Source organism: Phalangium opilio, unplaced genomic scaffold (genome assembly GCF_054372755.1).
Source record: "Phalangium opilio isolate 3A_F unplaced genomic scaffold, DU_Popi_V2 ptg000079l_1, whole genome shotgun sequence".
NCBI classification, from domain to species: domain Eukaryota; kingdom Metazoa; phylum Arthropoda; class Arachnida; order Opiliones; family Phalangiidae; genus Phalangium; species Phalangium opilio.
Genome location: NW_028324187.1, coordinates 9,737,260 through 9,757,934, shown reverse-complemented (window position 1 = coordinate 9,757,934; position 20,675 = coordinate 9,737,260). Strand labels below are relative to the sequence as shown.

Below are 20,675 nucleotides of genomic sequence, written 5' to 3'. Positions count from 1 at the left end.
ATACAATAACGTGGTTTCTTTACCGTATGACCTTTACCTTTAAAGTATTACTTTGAACTTGAAGGACATGGCTTATATTTATAAACAAACCATGACCTTCCATCTTGACCTCTATTTAATAATAAAACGACACGCTGATTCATTTAAAGTATAAATAAGGAGCTCAAGTCCTAATAGATTTAAAGTATGCCTAAGTAGGTATAGTACTTTCCTTCTATGACCTAGTGGTTTTCCCTCTACACTCTCCAACTAATGATATAGTACATTTAGAGTTAATTACTATTACCCATCCCTCATTATAGTAGGTAACAACTAGATTACAGTAGAATCCTACTGTCTTTAAATAACTAAACAACTAAATATCAAGCGAGCGAATTTCATGGGGGGGTTCTTTTGTTGATGCGAAAAATCCGAAACATATTGATATAAACATAGCTGACATTTGACCTTTGAAGAAGTCAGGAGCGTTTAAATTTGAAGATATTGTTTAATTTCCGGGTCCTATTGAAAGGGGCCCATTCTTTATTTGGCGGGAACTGCTGCTATATAGAGAGAGGGCCTCGTAAAAAAGGGCCTGTCCAATTACACGGCCATTGAAAGATATTAAGCGTTATGGTGTCGAGGCAGCGAGGGTCGGATCTGTCGACGCGGCGTCGTCGGCTTGCCTCTGAAGCCAGGAGCAGCACCAGCATCCTCGCATATCCCGAGCCCATCAAACCGACCCCGTCTCTCCATCAAAATATGATCCCTGACCAAGGGATGCCATCCATGCATGCGCGATCCCCAAATTTTTATTCTTTACGAGCTAACAACGTATCTAGAGATGGGTCTTTAATACTCTACATTTAATACTCGCGGTGCCTTCTAAGGTTGTGATGAACAAAAACATCTTAAAATTTTTAATTTCATATTTTTTTTTTGCTTTTTACGAATTCCGAGGGGATGATAGTCGTGTTGGGTTGGGTTGGTAATGTATGTCTTTTAAAGATACTATAGCTGTAACCATAACCAGAGTGGTCAGCCTCTTGAAAGTTCAAGAGTCATAAAAAAATGAAGCCGACAAAGACAACGACGTATTTGACAATTTTACGTTCTTAAGAACTTAACTTCAGTAGCGGTTACGGAATTTTTTTGAAAAGTTATGATCTCGACTACAAATATTTTTTTAAATATTGCACGTTGCAGCTTCAAGATGAAAGTAAATAAATATTTTCTTAAAGGGATAGTGACATGTTATAATTATACTAACAGTCAGGTGATATCAAAACATATCATCATCATTCCGTGTTTGTGCATGGTTCAATCAAGCTAATTCAATTCAACTCAATTACGCTTTTAGATTAGTTAAGTCTGTCTATCCATATGCGTATTAACGTCTTACCAATCAAAACAAAGCCATAGTCAACGTAAGCCTAATGGCTATAGACCCAAAGACCTCCATCTAAGTCACAATATTACAAGCCTGAATTTTGACCAATATATCTTTCAAGCCTGTATACATTTTTGACCAAATCATAACACAACATTACACTATAGACGTTCCAAATTTTAAACATCATGCAGTCTCGTGAACGCCTGCATGCATACATCTATCCGCGCAGCCGCATGGGAAGAAAACGTTTGACCCCATTCTTGACCCTAGCGAATTTCGGTGGTGTAAAAGTATTTTAAAAGAAGTCTAAAGTTGGCTAAATATAATTAGTATACTATAGCGCCTTATGAAAAAGGAAAAATATCTTAAAGATGTACGTACTGGCGGCCTTATAGGAACCGGGGCCTATTTTGTTTTGCAGGACTAGCTATAGCTGGCAAAACCGAAAAATCGTGATGCAAGCATGTAACAATTTTCCCCCTGTTAATACGAATTGACCCCTGTATGATAGGGGGCCTTTCCTTGCGTGCTTTAAAGCCTCGGGCCATGGCTATACAGTTTCAGACGTCCAAACCAAACCCCGGCCTGCTCAAACACTCTCTTGGCCAAGCAGACTAACGTCTAGGCCTGGCCGGACCACATACGAGAAAATAGCTTCTCCTTATAAATGGGACTAAAGAGACGGTGAAATATCAATATTATTATTATTTCAATCTTTACAATTAGTTTTAATCGTGAAATTAACGTCATAAGAAACACCTAAGTGGGTGCAAAATGGAGATTGTAATTTTTACAATTTTTAGGAAATTCGAAAACTATATATAGTCTATTATATTAAGGGCATTCGAAATTTCAAAGCACCTTTTAAAGATAGACGTACGTAAATTATTATTTTTCGTGGTATATCAAGGTCACCACTGTTGAAAGAGTAAGTGGGTGCATGAAGATTGTAATTTTTACAATTTTTAGGAAATTCTAAAACTAGTCTATTATAATAAGGGCATTTGGAATTTCAAAGCACCGTTTAAAGATAGACGTACGTAAATAACGACCTCTATTTAATTTTTTTGGTGGTATATCAAGGTCATCACAGTTCAAAGAGTTAGTATGAAATAATAACTTAAATTTCCAATTGGTATAAACCTATTTTTACCAGTAAAATATTGTCTACTAAACTTTAATTTAAAATTCATGGCAGCACATGCATGGTCATCTTTCAACCTCTCTTGAATAAAAAATTAGTAGGAATTAGAATTAAATACCAGTGGAAGGGGGGGGGGGTTAGTACTACTTTCAGAAGATATTTAACACTGTATTACTACGCTCTAAGTCTCTTAATTTTATTCCCCCCAATTGTTTTTGCATGCACTGAGGGTATAGATTAACCGCGACCGCGCGATTCAAAACAAAACGTGCAGCTTAAAATGTTTCTAGTTAAAAATGATAGTTTTGTCTATAGGGCCCGGGTCCCGTTCGAACTTAGTCCTCTTATCCAGTTAACTAAGGGCCAAGGCCCGAGCGAATATTCGACCGAAATAAGGGGAAAAAAATCGCGGCATCTCGAATCGGATCGTCACCGCGAAAATCGTGCGTGAATTTCGTGCTAAGGTTGCGCAAAAGGAGCGCGTATTTTTATAATTTTTTGTTGCAAATTTCGCCGCGATTTTTCGGCGCAAACCGGTTGGACGTGGGCCATTTGCGGTGAGGTGTATAAGCGATCGAATGTATATACTTTCTTCTACCGTAATACCACCAGCGTTCGGTGTATCTTCTTCTATGCAGAGACGAAAATTACAACTCAAATTAAATCGGGGAATTTGAGCGGGGGATTTGTTAAGCGTTTTATAACACCGATGTTTTAAAATTTCTAGTCGCGTATCACGCGTTTTTACGCGTTATTAAAGAGCTATAGATATATATGTATGTATATATACACCGTGAAAAATTATGCCTTTTTAAAAGTAGATAAATATATAGACGAGATGGAATTATAATATTTAAACGTAATTTGGGTGTAATTTAATTTCAAAGAATAAATTATAATTAGGATTGGTTATATACATTCCAAACTGCCATAATAAGTTTTTAAAAACTTTTAAAAGTGTTGGTTTTACTTACGCCTACGATTTGCCATCATTCAAAGTTATACGCGCGTAAATGTATGATGTACTCTATAGTAAATACATGTCTGGTTCTATGAATTATTACAGTACTTTTGCAATTCTTTGAACAATACGACGAAATACCCGACTTTTCCACTGCCCATTTTTTTTTGCAAATATTGGTGACAAGTTTTAGGTACACTTGATCATGTCCGCTACAGTATATTTAGCATTGGTTTGACAATGGGGGGGGGGGAAACACTGGTTAGTCTCTGGTTTTGCATGAAATATAATGAAATAATGACCTCTTCAAAACATGTTGCAACTCCCTGACCTTTTCCCAGCATGTACCGTGTATCCCTGACCTCTTCACAGCATGTACCATGTACCTCTGAACTTTCCCCCCAGCATATACCATGTATCTCTGACCTTTTCCCAGCATGTACCATGTATCCCTGAACTTTTCCCAGCATGTACCATGTATCCCTGAACTTTTCCCAGCATGTACCATGTATCCCTGAACTTTTCCCAGCATGTACCATGTATCCCTGACCTTTTCCCAGCATATACCTTGTATCCCTGACCTTTTCCCAGCATGTACCATACCCCTGACCTCTTCCCAACATTTTGCAGAGCCCTGGACTTATCCAGGCTGAATAATTTGTACCTTCTCTCTATTTGTAGTGTCATAACTCTGGTTCTATTAGAGATACGGGGATGTCCTCTGAGTATGTTATAGTCCTATTTCTCCCCTATCCAATGATACTAAAAACTTGGGGTTACGACAATCAGGAACAGAGTAATTAAGCAAATTGTAACTGTTAAATAATAACATTATTGCCAACTCTATTTTTAAATTCTTATTCATTTGAGTATGTTATAGCCCTATCTTCTTCACAAAAACAAAAATGTTGGACAACTGTATAGTCACGTGGGGGCCGGTCCGAAGTACCCATCCCCTCGATTGCAGTGTACCACGCAATTTTGCCGCCATTTCCTCGAGGAAGTAAGGGACGGACAACACACGACACGACCGGAATCGGTAGCTATCTCTTTGCGATGGTAAAATTTCGACGTCATGATGATGATTAGGGCTTCACTCGTCCATAACTAATGAATCTTCCGCATTTACCAACCACAAAACTACATGACGCAACACGCTAAATAACCTCGTAGCTTTGTAATAAAAACCGCAACAGTCTGGTTTAGTTATTCGAGAATAGTATGATAGTAGTTTTCCCCCTACAGTTCTTTACTTTATACTTTTCAAGTCTTTTAAGAATACCAATTTAAGTTTAATCGCGCATGCCTATTCTTTATCATCGCCGTGTAACATTTTCCCAAATGATAGGGGGGAAACTACTAAGTTATAGTAGATTCCAACTACAGCACGAATTGAATCTATTGTTCTGTAAAATTTAAGTTTGAATCGCGTCTCGTTGCTCAAAGTACTATAGTAACTCCGTATCACTTCCCTAATAATAGGGGGAAAACTACTAAGATATAGTAGATTCCAACTACAGCACGAATTGAAGCTATTGTTCTGCAGAATTTAAGTTTAAATCGCGTCTCTCTGCTTTGAAGTAGGAGTAACTTCGTATCAGTTCCCTAATAATAGGAGGAAACCACCATAGAATCCTCCTGATCTCAAATAGCTCAACCACACTGTTGTATAAGCCGGAGATATCATTTTACTATAGAACAGTCGATTTTTCTAAATCGTCTCTACGTGAGTGAATTGTAAAAAAAAATGGCACCCCGTTAACCGGTGCTAAAAAATGTTAAGGTTTTGAAAATGAAAATGAATAAAAAGAGCCTATCCGCTCACGTATTTATTCGTGCTAACCGAAAATTATTCGGTAGAATACATCCCCCTGCAGGCCGGGCCACGGCTTCTGAATGTCTAATATAATATTTGGTTGAAAGACAATTGGTGTTTTTTGCTAGTTATTGCGGTTTGTTTTCTGTCAAATATTCGATTAACGGTTATCACGCTTCATTGGTTACGTAAAAACAGTTGACTCGGCTGAAAAATATTAATAAATCTATACACTTTTGTTTCACGCCACAACTTGTTGAAATGAAATGCGCTAAAATTGGCGCAACTTAAACGGACTATACCATAAGTTTATAAGATATGTTCCTTCCATAAGTTTATCACTGGTTACAAACTTGAGTTTGTCATGAAGTGAACTAGCAGGGTTCATACAACTTTTGGAAAACAAATTTCCCTGAGATTTCCAGGTTTTTCCCCGTATATGGAGTATCCTATGGAGCAAATGTTAACCAAGGAGAGGGGGGGGGGGCAAATATGATTATTACATAATCAAAGGACATCCCCGTATCTCTAATAGAACCAGAGTTATGAGCCTCCAAAGTATAGTGTAATGTTAATCCTATGGAGGGGGGTATGTTTACGAACATTTTGCTTAATTACTCGGCCCCTGTTTGACGCAAATTTCCCTGAATTTTACTAAAAATTCGAAATTACCCTGAGGTTTTGTCAACTATTTATTTCCCTGATTTTTCCAGGTTTGTATGAACACTGCCTATAGGCAGGTCATAGATTCTGGTGACTGGGGCGCTGTCAAAGGCTTAGTAATACAGACTAAATAGGATAGGAATAGATGGACTGCAAAATTAACCATCTAATGTAGGACTTCAATTCTCACTTGTCTTAGCTCGAGCTGTAAGTCTCTCAGTAGCATTACGAAGAGTTTAAATAGTGTCATACTTATCTAACTTATAAACTTTATAATGGAATTCTCGATCCAATTGTTAAACCCTGAATTGTTTTAAAGAAAACTGTATACATACATCCAAAATAAAAATTACATAATTAAATTCCAAGGTTATAAAACGTGAATACGTTTAAATATTTGAAAAAACAAGGCAATAGACGTACGCCGAAGGCAACAAATTGCTTATTATATTATATATCTGTAATGTTTCCGCGCGTATTCTTTCTTTCTTTTATCGTGACGTCACGCGGCGGTGTACATGCCATACCGCGTGTAGAGTATAGTATATAAGCTAGACTATACATTATACTTTTCTGAGAATTTGAATGACGTGACTGAATACATTAGAACAGTCTGAGTCTGCCGCCATTAAAGGGTAGGTGGAGGAGATGGGGGAGGGGGGAGTCAGATAACGCCAACCAAGCGTACTTACTCGCTTCCAAGTGTGTCCTGTTCAACTACTGTTTTTGTAAAATACCATGCACTCATGCAATGGAAATAAATAGACTTCAATATTTTCACCAATTCCGTATAATAATTTCCTTTTACAAATTTAAATTTCTTTAAAGTAGTATAGTTTTGATTAATTGCCAAATATATTTTAAAATTTATATGACCTCTAATGTTGTTAACAATTTCACTAAAACGCTATGGGAAAAAAATCCCCCCCCTCTCTTCTAGTTTAACTTCAGGGCTGCAGTATTATTCTACCATTATGTAGTAGTTTCCTCCTATACTGACCACGTCGATAAAGTTCTTTATGGATAAATGATGTTAAAGAATTTCGTGCACTTACCCGAAGCTATAACAGTGTTCATACAACTTTTGGAAACCCGATTTCCCTGAGTTTTCAAGATTTTTTTCCCATATATTTCCCTGAGTTTTCCAAGTTTTTCCCCATATATTACCCTGAGGTTTCCAGGTTTTTCCCCATATATTTCCCTGAGGTTTCCAGGTTTTTCCCCATATATTTCCCTGAGGTTTCCAGGTTTTTCCCCATATATTTCCCTGAGGTTTCCCAGGTTTTTCCCCATATATTTCCCTAAGTTCCCCAGGTTTTTCCCCATATATTTCCCTGAGGTTTCCCAGGTTTTTCCCCATATATTTCCCTGAGGTTTCCCAGGTTTTTCCCCATATATTTCCCTGAGGTTTCCCAGGTTTTTCCCCATATATTTCCCTGAGGTTTCCCAGGTTTTTCCCCATATATTTCCCTAAGTTCCCCAGGTTTTCCCCCATATATTTCCCTGAGTTTCCCAGGTTTTTTCCCATATATTTCCCTGAGGTTTCCAGGTTTTTCCCCGTATATTTCCCTGAGTTTCCCAGGTTTTTCCCCATATATTTCCTTGAGGTTTCCGGGTTATTCCCATATATGGAGTAATAACAACAGGAGTGGTTTTTTTTAACAAATTTTCATGAAATTGACTAAAAATTAGTTGTTTGTCAACCATTTATTTCCCCGAGTTTTCCAGGTTTGTATGAACCCTATATAATTACCTCTCCGAGTGACGTATGTCACGGAGAGGTTCTGTAACGATCGTGTGTGTCTGTTTGTTTGTTTGTTTGTTTGTTTGTTTGTGTGTGTGTTTGTGTGTGTGTTTGTGTGTCTGTTGTTACACCCACGTGACCGCGTTCGCAATTTCCAAATCGGAGCAAACGTGTTCGCCATTTCCGAACTGCATTCACAGTCACGGAAATAGCTCCTCTACTTGAGTTCTCACACCACCATCTTCTGGTGTTTGTCCATTCCACACGGACACCAAACTGTTTATACGGGCTTCTAATCACCATTATCTTCTGGTCCTCGTCCATTCCACTTGGACACCAGTCTGTACATACTGGCTTCTAATCACCACCATTTTCTGGTCTTCGTCCATTCCACTTGGACACCAGTCTGTACATACTGGCTTCTAATCACCACCATCTTCTGGTCATTGTCCATCCCACATGGACACCAGTCTGTACACCTGGCTTCTACACCACCATCTTCTGGTCTTTGTTTTTGTCCATCCCACATGGACACCAGTCTGCACACCTGGCTTCTACTCCATCGTCATCGTTTGGTTTAAGACATTCGCGGCGATCAGCTAGGGTTACGAGAAACGTCTAGCCTCCCTAGGGTGGGTTGTCCACGATAGGTTTTCGCAATTGCGGTTGTTCTTGCTATTAACTGTAGTTCGACACCCTTATATACTACCTATTTGAATAAGGCGAAGCAACCGGCGTATGCTTCATTTCAAACGCCAATATTAGTCAAGTCTCTCAAGAATGTTTAATTGTTCTTTTTTAAAACGATGTAACGTTCAATAAGGCGAATAACTAACGAAGAAAATATTAAATATTAATTATATTTATTTTAATATTTAAGATAATCTTGTTTCTCAATTCAAAATTAATACGGAAAGAGTTAAAAAGCAGTCTATGTTTTTGTCTGTGTGTGTCCGTCCGTTGTTACAGTAGTGCGCTGCGTTAGAAGTTCGTCTTGTTTCGATGTGTAAAGGAATCCTACAGAACCATAATATTCCCTTTATCCTTAATATAAAGTGAATATGTGGAAATATTTTTCGTAATTATGATGCATTTAGTACTTTTGTAGCTTTAAAGCTCTATTTCATTTTGATATTCCAAAGATTTTTTTTAATATCATTATTTAAAATGGATGTTTATATATTACCTAAGCTATACTACATCTGTTTATAGCATAATCCTTTCTAAAGCGAATACAAGCACAACGCTACTATGTTAGTCAAATGAACTTTTATTTGTCAATAGGCCTAGTGAACCAAAAAGTTAACGCTTGGGTTTGGATTTCGTTTCTGTAATGCAGAGACATTAACGGTTCAGATTGAGCCGAAAGTTAAGTACACTTTAGGCTTAGATATTATAATCATGGTGGAAATCTGGGCCGCGTTCAGCAGAGCCCAGCGATGTTAGCAGTATCCTACATAAGGGGTTTTTGAATTTTGACGTCACGGTGCTTAGCGCTTAGCTAGTGCGGTCTTCAAAGAAAATAGTCGGCCTTTGGATAACGTGGAGTAATTAATACAAATAGCTCTATGGGAAAATTAGAGATACGTTTAGGACATTTCATGTTTTTTAATTAGAGAGACTAGAGATTAAATAAAGATTTATGATTTGAAAGTGAACTTTAAAATTACCGATATAAACCTATGGTAAAAGAAACCCCTTTCAGTTCTATAACCTTGAAAAACTGATAAGGAAAGTTCAGTTTTTCGTTAGAAAGGAAACAAGATCTTCTCGTAAAGGTATGTTCTAATGGAAATCGTGTCTTACAGATTTTATTCTGAATTAAACGTTATATAAGGCAAAGCTAGTGGTATGCATCAGAGAATAAAATTTAACATAGAACTTATATATTCTTTGTAAGTAATGATTTGAAACCTAGGATTAGTGGATGATTATATATTTTGACAATGTAGAGAAAACTTTTCAATGACTTAAGCCTCGTTAGACAAAACAAAGCGAAAAAATGTTGGTCTAGTATTTCGATATTGAGTGGTCTTTTCCCCGACTCGGAGAGGTAATATTTTGGTTTTCCCAACTTGTTTTATAACTAATTTTAATACACAAGTATCGTATCGTTATAGGAGGAAAACTACTACACAATAGTTGAATAATACTAGAATATTTCAAGCTAAGTTGGAATTACGGGACGATTAGTTTCTGGCTGCAGACAGTAGCCAAAATACACGATGGCACCGCCGCGCTAAATTGGTTAATTTGAATCAAGCTCGTTAAAAATATATATTCTGTACCACCACCACCACAGAAGGAAAGCTCCTCAAAAACATAACTGCATGCAGCTGCCACCATGAGCTACGTACGCACCCTTTCCGAGCAGCAACTATAATATCCGCCTGGGGGTAACAATCCTAAAGAAACCCCCTGCAAGCGCCCCCATCTTCATTAAATCAAACTTCAACGCTATAATTATTTAGACAAATTTACGTTTTTAGAAAGAAAAGAAAAATACTAATAATTCATAAACATTTTCACTATAAGTTGGAAATGTACAGGCTGGCTTACTGGCTTGTTTAACAGTATGGAATTATCCTTCTATAATACAGGGGTTTTTCAACTACACCGCCCACCCCTGAAATGAGGAGGATAGTGTTAAAAACCTCCATGTTTCTTAAAAGTTTAAATGGCATTGGATTTTCATTTTATGAAATAGCTGAGTTAATATAGGTGGAAACCTACTATAAATTGTAGTAGAATTCTACTATACCCCATTAATTTATGATTAGGTTTATCTTTAAATTACGCAATTCTAAATGAACCCGCATTACATTCCATGTAACAATTTCAATTTTACAATTAACATGTGACTCGTTCTTTTAAGAATTTAGATATTTCTCCTTACGAGAATAAGATTTTTATTTTATTTTATATAAAACTATGTGTACTACCTAGCAGATACTCCTTGTATTGTTGTGGTACACAATAAATATTATTATTATTATTATTATTATTATAATAGTAGGAAAACCCTACATTATAGTTGGAAACCCCCTATATTATAGTAGGAAACCCCCTATATTATAGTAGGAAACCCCCCTATATTATAGTAGGAAACCCCCCTATATTATAGTAATAAACCCCCCTATATTATAGTAGGAAACCCCCCTATATTATAGTAGGAAACCCCCCTATATTATAGTAGGAAACTCCTACATTATAGTAGAATATAGTTACTATACCTTGCACAAACAGGAGATTTAAAGACCGCATTACACGCATTTCTCAGCACAAAACTGTAGGAAGTTGTTCAAGGTGCAGTATTTGTTTATTGACAACAATCCAGCAGGTAAATATTGGGGAAAAATAAAAACACTAAACTAAGAAATGGGTCATAATAGTAGACGGAAACTGCGCATAATCCGGAGGAAAATTCTCGTAATAAAATAAATAAAGAAAGTTGTTGAATTAATGCGAATTATTTCAAAGCGTATTTTTTCCCCGTTGCTTTGTTCAACGCGCCCTCGCGCTTAATATCAAAAGAAGTTTACCGCCAAGAGATAATGGTACACGAGAAAATTACTTAATTTGTTCGGAATGAATTAAGCTATACACCAGAATTACGTTTTTAAACCGTTTTCTCGAGCCAATTTTAATTACTTACTAAAGCTTTCAATTGACGGATTGATTGACTTAGATAAAATCAGTTTTGTTGATACCACCTTAAGAAGGTTTTATCAGAGATACGGCATGGAAATCCTTTAAATACGTGATAGCTTCGTCATATCTACATATTAAACATAGGTTTATAAGATATGTTCCTTCCATAAGTATGACACTACCTATACTTCATAATGCTATAGAGACTTACAGCTCGAGGTAGTTCGAGAACGACAAGCGAGAATTGAAGTCCTACACTCGGTGGTGGTTAATTTTGCAGCTAGGACTTCCATCCAGTTCCTATTTTAGTCTGCATTACTAAGCCTTTGATAGCGCCCCATTCACCAGGCGTCGCTTTACCCTGAATCTATGACCTACCTCACTCACTTCATGACAAGCTCCAGTTTCTAAGTTACAGACTTTACAAACTTATGGCTAACATATCTTATACACTTATGATGATATTAAGAACTTTTTAGAGGTTCAAAGTTGACAATGTTTAGAGTAAATAGTTCAGACTATTTCTAATTATAATTAAGTTAACCAGGCCTAACTCTCCGGGAAATTGTTTTAACTTAGATTCAATAACCGATTCGGGAAAATCCGCTTTGTTTGAATATATTTAAATCAATAATTCTTTAGCTCAAATTTGTTATAAAAATTAGAAAAACGTTATCAACGATTAGATAATAATAAATCATAATTCCACGGACTCTAAAAAAAGGATTATTTCTTGGCAATTTGCCGTCTTAATAATCGAAGGGATTCATTTAATAATCGTACACGTTTGCGTTTGTACATCGGGCGACAAAAATCATTAGTCGACTCCGCCTGTTTTAATAGGAAAATTATATATATTTAATATTAATCGATATTTATCAACGATTTATTAACCATTTTTTATTTCGCGACCGAGGCTTAAGAATTTTGATTGATTTTTATTTGGGAATTTTAAGCTAGAGAGAGACTAGTGGGTGTGTAACTTCGCATTTTATCAAAGGAGATTATAACACGCCAAATAACTTTTCAAGTAAAAATAATTTGAAACCGGTTAGACTATAAAATTATATTTATATATTTTTTAAATTTTTCATTTCTGCGGCCTGACTTGAAAAAATGAAAGAAGTTTAAAATTATTTAGGAGCATCGCGTGGGAATACAACATTTAACCATCAAAAATATTGCAAACGAAAATTTTATAAACTCAATATAATTTATTATAGGGCTAATACTAATTGTTATTTATTTTTGAATTGGCAAAATTTGATATTCGTAATCAACTTTCAAAGATTCGCGAGATTTTTATGTTATCGGAATCATTTTGAAATATTCTCGAGATTTTGATGCAATCGCAATCATTTCAAAATATTTTCGAGATTTTGATGCAATCGCAATCATTTCAAAATATTTTCGAGATTTTGATGCAATCGCAATCATTTCAAAATATTTTCGAGATTTTGATGCAATCGCAATCATTTCAAAATATTTTCGAGATTTTGATGCAATCGCAATCATTTCAAAATATTTTCGAGATTTTGATGCAATCGCAATCATTTCAAAATATTTTCGAGATTTTGATGCAATCGCAATCATTTCAAAATATTTTCGAGATTTTGATGCAATTGCAATCGTTTCAAAATATTCACGAGATTTTGATGCAATTCGCAATCATATTGAAATATTCTCGAGATGTTTATGCAATCGCTATCATTTCAAAATATTCTCGAGATTTTGACGCAATCATTTCAAAAATTCACGAAATTGTGACGGAATAATTTCAAAACATTCACGAGATTTTGACGCAATCATTTCAAAAAATAATTCACGAGATTTCGACGCAATCATCTCAAAAACATTCACGAGATTTCGACGCAATCATCTCAAAAACATTCACGAGATTTTGATGCAATGGCAATCATTTCAAAACAAAATTCACGAGATCAATGTTGTTAATTTCACGAGGGCAAAAAACATTACGAACAAGTTGCGCGCGAGCGAGACCATATCTATTTTACGAACTTGATTAAATAGAGTATAAGGCTGTTTAAATAGTCTAATCATAATAATTATTCTATAATTGAATGAAATAATTTGCTGTATTAGTAGAGGCGTGCGAGTTTTGGCCGGGCGCGTTTTTTTTGGGCTCGCGACGGTAGCGCCCCGCGAATCATTTTAAAAAGCTATAATTTTGTACATTATAATATTATAGATTATATAATTTAAGTTCTTATAATTTATATATTTTTGCCAGGCATCGCGTCACGATCTTAAGCCCCTCCCTCTCCCCCCCGACAAGATTATTTTTCTTTATTTTTAAAAAGGAAAAAATTATAAGATTCGAGAATATATACCCTATATACAAGCGCCTACGAGGGGTTATTCACTCCTTTATAAAGACATAGGCCCATAATTGAACTTTGAACAGATAGAACCAGGGAGAACAAAATTTGAATACAGGTACATTACGGTATACCGTATTAAAAACAGCTGTTGGTTTACATTACATCTGCGGACGCCATTTTCAAAAAGACTAAATATATACACATATAGTTAGCTTTACAAATCAAAACCCGACGAGGAAATAATTTAAATAAATAATATTTTAAATACTTCGCAAATATTGATTTATTTAGATTCTAGGACGCCATATTGAAAAATGGCGGTTCTTAAAGGGATCTAATTTCTATAGAAAACTCTCACTTTCACTAGTGTAGAACTATCTGCCACTAACCACGCATGCGCCTTACCGTTACATAAAGGTGGCCGAGTTCAGTCCCGAGTAAGATTAAGGGGGTGCGAGTTGAACTTGTGTAAGTGGTTATCCCCTCGGTTTTATATAGCCGCTTCTAATGGTATATTTTTTAAACGGTCGAGTTTAGCCTTTAGTCGGTGGGGCTATCTATTATAAAAATGGAAAGTCTATCAGATAAGAACGCTATAGTACGAGATAGGCATTCTCAGGAGCGCGGGCCCTTGGTTTTTCCCGCCAATATGCCGGTCACGTGCGAAGTCGCTTCATCATTTGGCGAACTAGAAAGAACCCTCCAGCTCCTCTCCCATCTCTCTCTACCACAATTTCCCCAAAAGCCCATATAATACTTGAGCAACATTTTTTTTCATAAATATACTACAGAGGGTGGAATTAAAAATTTCGACCCAAAAGCGCCCATAATACGTGGTTTAGCTATTCGAGAATGATGTAGTATTATCCTACTATAATATAGTAGTTTTCACCCTATACCTCCCTCCTGAACTTAAGATATTAAGACCAGTTACATAAACACGAAGTTTCGAGTTAGACGAATATTTTTCAAGCTACACCGGCCATCATATTTCATATTTAACTAATAGTATAAAACTACTATATTATAGTAGAATAATACTACACACTAATTTTTAAATAAATTTTATCTTGAAAAATAAATAAGACGAGTATTTTTCAAGCTATCCCGACCATCACATTTAACTAATAGTATAAAACTACTACATTACAGTAGAATAATACTACACACTATTTTTTTAAATAAATTTTATCTTGAAAAATAAATAAAATGTTTCGTTTAACTTAATATCGCAATAACTGTTTGCAATTTAAAAATATTGCATGAAACTAAACTATTTGCTAATTCTCAATCTAAGTATCCGTAATAACAATATTTTAATTCGGGCAGTTGAATAATTTTCTCATCAACAGTTGATTATATTCACCGCTTTGAAACGTAAATATTTTGCTCACCAAAAAAGAAAAACATAAACACGTCGCCAGAGCGGGAGACACGCGGAATCTTATGCAGGGACAAATATTTGACTCAGCGTCCACGTAATTGCAAAAATAGAATTTATAATATGGTTGATCGTAGCTTGATTAAATTACTGAGCAAGTCAATATTTGGTTGCGAAAGTTTTAAAACAGGTTTCGTGACATTCGTGTTGGTATAGGCCCCTACAGGGTACGTATACTTGAAAAAAAAAAAAAAAAGGTAGTATGATTCTACTATAATGTAGTAGTTTCCTCCTACTATTAAGGAAAACCAGCTACGATTCAAAATTGTCTATAAATAATATTGTTGTGTTCTGATACGCAATTTACATTTAAAAAATATGTTAGAAGGATTCAACTACTATCTAGTAGGATGCTACCATTATCCAGTAGGATGCTACCATTATCTAGTAGTAATGTTGCGATAAAATCCGTGTTCTGAAACACGACAGAGGATGGACGAGATGTTTCTTTAGACACAGAGAAACTACTCTGGCGCTGTTTCTAATTTGACAAATATTGTATTGTCGTTAATTTGACAAGGATAATGGCGTGAAATATTACAGTTGATCCGCAAAGGCTTAGCACCCTGAATATTTGGCGTGTATGGCAGGCAGGCATCGGTGTGTAAGCGTTTAAAAAGAATAGGCGGCGGGAGGTGGTGCGCATGCACGAGGGGTTGATTTTCGATGGAGCGTTTCCAATTAGGAAAGCGCACGTTTTGCACTTTTTCGTGATCACAGTGTCGAAATAAATTGCGCCCTTTCTGACACCACGCTTTCGAGGACCTACAAGAACTGCAGCTATTATATATACATACACTTGGTACTCTATAAGGATGTATAATGCTATACGTAATCTATTATCTGTCTGAATATTTTAACAATGCCAATGTATCTTTGTAAATTATAACATTTCTGTCTCTGTGGATTTTTATTACAGTTAATACAACTGACTGATTATGAAGGATCGTCTGTATATAATTTTAACTAATTTACTTAATGAGGCCTGTTACTTAAATACGATATCCCATAACCATTTATAAATACAAAATATTTTTAAAACATTATGTCTCATCGTAGCACGAGCTCCCGATGTCGAATTCGAAATTTAGCGCGAGATTTGATAAAAATTGCGCGTGGAGTAGGTCACGTGATTTTTGTTAACACGAGGGCATAGCGTCACGCGATTGGTCGGAGGTGCAAATTTCAAATTATCCATGAAATCTCAAACGAAAAAAATCACTTCATTTTCCCTAAAATAAATAAATAAATAAATAAATAAAATAAATTTTCCTTTTCAACCTCCCTTTAAGTGGCTTGGTTAATTAAAATAAAAACACGGAATATATTATTACACACTCTAAGCCGCTGAGAGACTATCTATGGGTAATGTAATGTTTTCGCTTTTCAAGAAAGGGGGGGCTCAAGAACTATATCTTTAGGTGATGCTAAATCTTAGGCGACAATGTTAGACAGAAAAGTGGAACTACAGAACAGAAACAGCGCTGAAATGATAAATCTGTCCAAGATTGTCCACCCCTTTTTCTACCCCCCTCTTCCACATTAACGGCACTGATGTGTGCAATTCCCCCTCCCCCTTAACCCCCGAAGAGGGAATAATTCCAACTTATTTCCAGCTCCTCATTAAACGAGTACGCGACGGAGCTATAGTCGGGGTGCGAGATACAGACAGCGGAGCGAGCGCGGTGGTTACGTAACTACGCGCGATGGAATGCGTCCCCCACCGCAAAGGGGCGTGGTTAATCAAGTGCCATCCTTCCAACCAATGAGAGGGCATTTCCCCTTAGTTCCAACTTAATCCGTCGCGCCTCGAGGTGTGTGTTTGTGTGTGTGACGTCATTAAAACAACCCGAAACGCTACCGCGCGCGGCGCCGCCTGTTGTCCAATGAACAAAATGGATGGGGGATCTAACCCCCCACGCCCCGATTTCGTCACTACTAATTTACTAAAATAAAATAATTTTTTGGTATACGCTTTTATTCTTTTTGGTTTTTAATCACTATGTGGCGCATGCCCAATACCTATAACCCATCTATCTCTTTTTTAATTTTTCTAAGTGGGGATTTACCCCACGTATCGCTACCAAACCCCACACTTATCTAGTTAGATAAGTTCACACTACGCTAGTGCCTACAAGATTTTTAATTATTCGACCCGTATTTTATATCGAAATTTTGTTTCTGCTGTTTCATACATTCTTCCACGTTTGTATTATTGTTATTGACGAGTTTATAATGGCAAAATTACTTATCGAGGCGCGAGCCACGAATAATTCTCACAGTAGGAAACTACTAGATTTTAGTAGAGTCCTACTATACCCCGTCTTTAATTAAAACAATTTATATTAAACAATCATCCACATATCAAGTATAGTTTACGAAATTTTAGGCACGAATTATCCGTTATAACTGCAGTAATATTTAAGTAAAAAATAAAACGGCATTAAAACAACTACAATACAGTAGAATCCTACTACCCCTTATAGAAAAAATACTCGTTTTAAAGTCTGAACTTGGTTATTGGGGACAAATTTATTTTGGGTATGCATGCAGCTATATCGGTACGGGAGATGGCGGGAAAATTATTAAAGGTAATGGGAAAGGTATGTAAACAGAGTTAAGAATATTAATGATGGTATAATGTAATGTCCATCATAGGAAAAGGCAACTCCCTGTCACGTATTACACTTTGAAAAGATCGCGCCCTCATGCAGCAAAGAGCTATACCTACCAACTCATAAGCTATCTCTCCAGTCTCTACCACGTTGTAGAATCACCGATGGAATTACAATTGTTTAATTCGAATGAAAGACAGCGGAGCGTGGCCGTGTCGCCAATTAATTATTACCCCCAAAAAGTGTACAATTATAAATAATTATCAAGGGGCTTTTCAAACCTTAATTCTATACCTTACTATAAATAAATAGTAAAAATAAAATGGTCACGTGGGATTGCTCTGTATATATCGCTTTCAAAATGCAATAATCCAAATTTTGATCATCGAATTATGCGTAACTTAACTATACTCTAATTGGGATTTTTCTGTGTTTTTCTCTCTTTCAAATCAATTTTCCTAAAACCTATATAGATTTCCAATTTCTGTATTTTGTATCGACGTCACGAAATTTGTAAGTTTTAAAATATAATTTCTCAATCACATAATAAAATTAAAAAATATCCGCGCACAAATTAAGTAATTTCTTTATTTAAATATAGATAGATCTGTAGTGTCTTAAGAATAGGTTGTAAATTACATTAAAAGGGGGAGGGGAGGAAATGCGGAAACAATGGAACACTTCCAACAACCCCCCCTCTTATACAGCCCCCCCCTTCAAATTATATTTTATAATTTTCGAAACCCGGAAAAAATAAAATAATCGCATGCACGGCAAACATCAATAGAAGTTGAACATCTCTTCCTTGTAAATTATATTGCTTAACCTTAATATTTCGTAGACTAAATACTTTATCTTATTAGCTGACAGTATTTCTTTAAAATTCGCGCTGAATTTTGAACAATCAACAATTAGAGATTTGGCAAATTAATTAAAAATAATATTAAATAAAGACGACGGGCTGAAATCTTAATCCAAGGGCTTCGTGTTAAATGAAGATTTAGCAAATTATTTAAAACTAATATTAAAAATTTAAAGTCGAAAGTAAATACTTACAATTAAAGGGGCAATATCAATGTATTAGCTAACGGTATTCCTTTGAAACTCGGGCTGAATTTTGAACAATTAAATCGTAATCCAAGGGCTTCACTCGTATTTATTAGAGATTTGGCAGAATTTATTTATGGTTAGGTTAAAAACAAGTTGGGAAAGCCAAAATATTACCTCTCCGAGTGGAGATGACTATCACTACCCCTTAAACAACCTAAATATATGCATCTATCGCTTTTTTTTAATTCTTTGCAAGTGCAGGAATTCAATTTTAAAAAAGTCAATTGTTCAAGCCTTTTCAATATCTCTCACTTGCTGTGGAAACTCTACCCCCCCCCCCTTTTATTATAAAACTTATCGACTTCATACATGTATATTATCATCATTACTTGTCTTAAATTACCTTCGACGGCCGAACGAGATTCATCTTACATAATATAGGGACGATGTCATATATTTTAACGTTCACTTTATTTACTTTTCATTTAATTCAAGACCATAACATTCTGAAAGTACATTAGGCTAAGAAGACAGTATTTATAATATTACATTAGGCTCTATACTCGGGATCTTGGCGCTTAGCCGCCATACCCGTCTGGTTTCTAGCACGTTCAACATCTCTATACTCGGGATCTTGGCGCTTAGCCGCCATACCCGTCTGGTTTCTAGCACGTTCAATATCTCTAAACTCGGGATCTTGGCGTTTAGCCGACTTATACAATTGGTTTCTGACACGTTCTCTTTCCCTATAATTTGGATCTTGGCGTTCAGTAGCCTTACTTATCTGATTTCTTACACGTTCGCTTGCTTTATACCATTCATCAACCCTTTTTAATTTCTTGGTAAATATTCCACCCTGATTTTCAATTTCACAATTTGACTCATTCTCTCGCTTTTTCCCCTTACCTAACGACTCCCTCTTACTGCATTCTTCATTTTGTCTCAAGATTCTTAATCTTTCTAAGGGATAGACATTACCATGGGACGTACAAGGTACTTGTTCATCGCCTTCCATTATTTCACTAATATTAGCATTATCATTTTGAACATTATTGGGTTCCTCATTAATAGATATGCCTACGCTTACGGTACTCTCAATAGAGCTTTTATTTAATGCATCATCTTTCGCAGAATCATGGCCAACTGGCCTCGCGGTAGGACCAACATTGGGTGTGCTAGAACCTGTTCCCGAAACAGCCTTTTTTTCAGCTGCTAACACTCTTCTCCTTTCATTTTCTCGTTTCCTAAATTCAGGATCTGACCTTTTTGCCCTCATTCTTTCCCTCGCTTTACGTTTCCTTATTTCCTCTTTACTTAAATTATTATCTTCCTCCATTTTATTATTCAGTTAAATACTCACAAAAATTGCCAAAAACAATCTCCTTCAGTAATACGTAACGCTGAAATATATTATTTGCCGAACAAAATTAATCAAGCAAATCAACGCTAACTTCTGCTTCTGAAATTCTATGAAAGAATGATTAAACTGTTTAAAAAAAGGTTTTTTTCGCGAAAAAGGCGCTATCATATCAACCGCAATTCCGTCATATTTAAAAAATACACATTGTCAACACTTTTTTAGACACAATAGTGGAAGTTTTAGTCTCATTTAAAACATGTAAAACAATTATCTCATCTACAAATAGCTTACACATGTCTTTTTTACCAATATCTAGCCGTTTGCATTTTTCTAAAGCAACCTACACTAATCTAACAAGGAGTATAAATCCACTAGTGGAAGCGGTGTTTTTATTGAAAATATATTTTTTTAAGCGGTTATCATGATTACGCTCTACAGCTACACTAATCTTACACAAACAAGGAGTACTATAAACCCACTACTGGAAGCGGTATTTTTATTCAAACGTAAAACAAT

General features: G+C 35.9%; 2 protein-coding genes across 3 annotated transcripts in view; one reads left to right on the top strand and one right to left on the bottom strand.

The window, feature by feature from the left end:
* LOC149654823 (obg-like ATPase 1) overlaps positions 1 to 20,675 on the bottom strand; it is a 152,742-nt gene that overhangs the window by 35,396 nt on the left and 96,671 nt on the right. The window lies entirely within an intron of this gene.
* Positions 1 to 20,675, top strand: part of Sp1 (transcription factor Sp8) — a 54,605-nt gene that overhangs the window by 846 nt on the left and 33,084 nt on the right. The window lies entirely within an intron of this gene.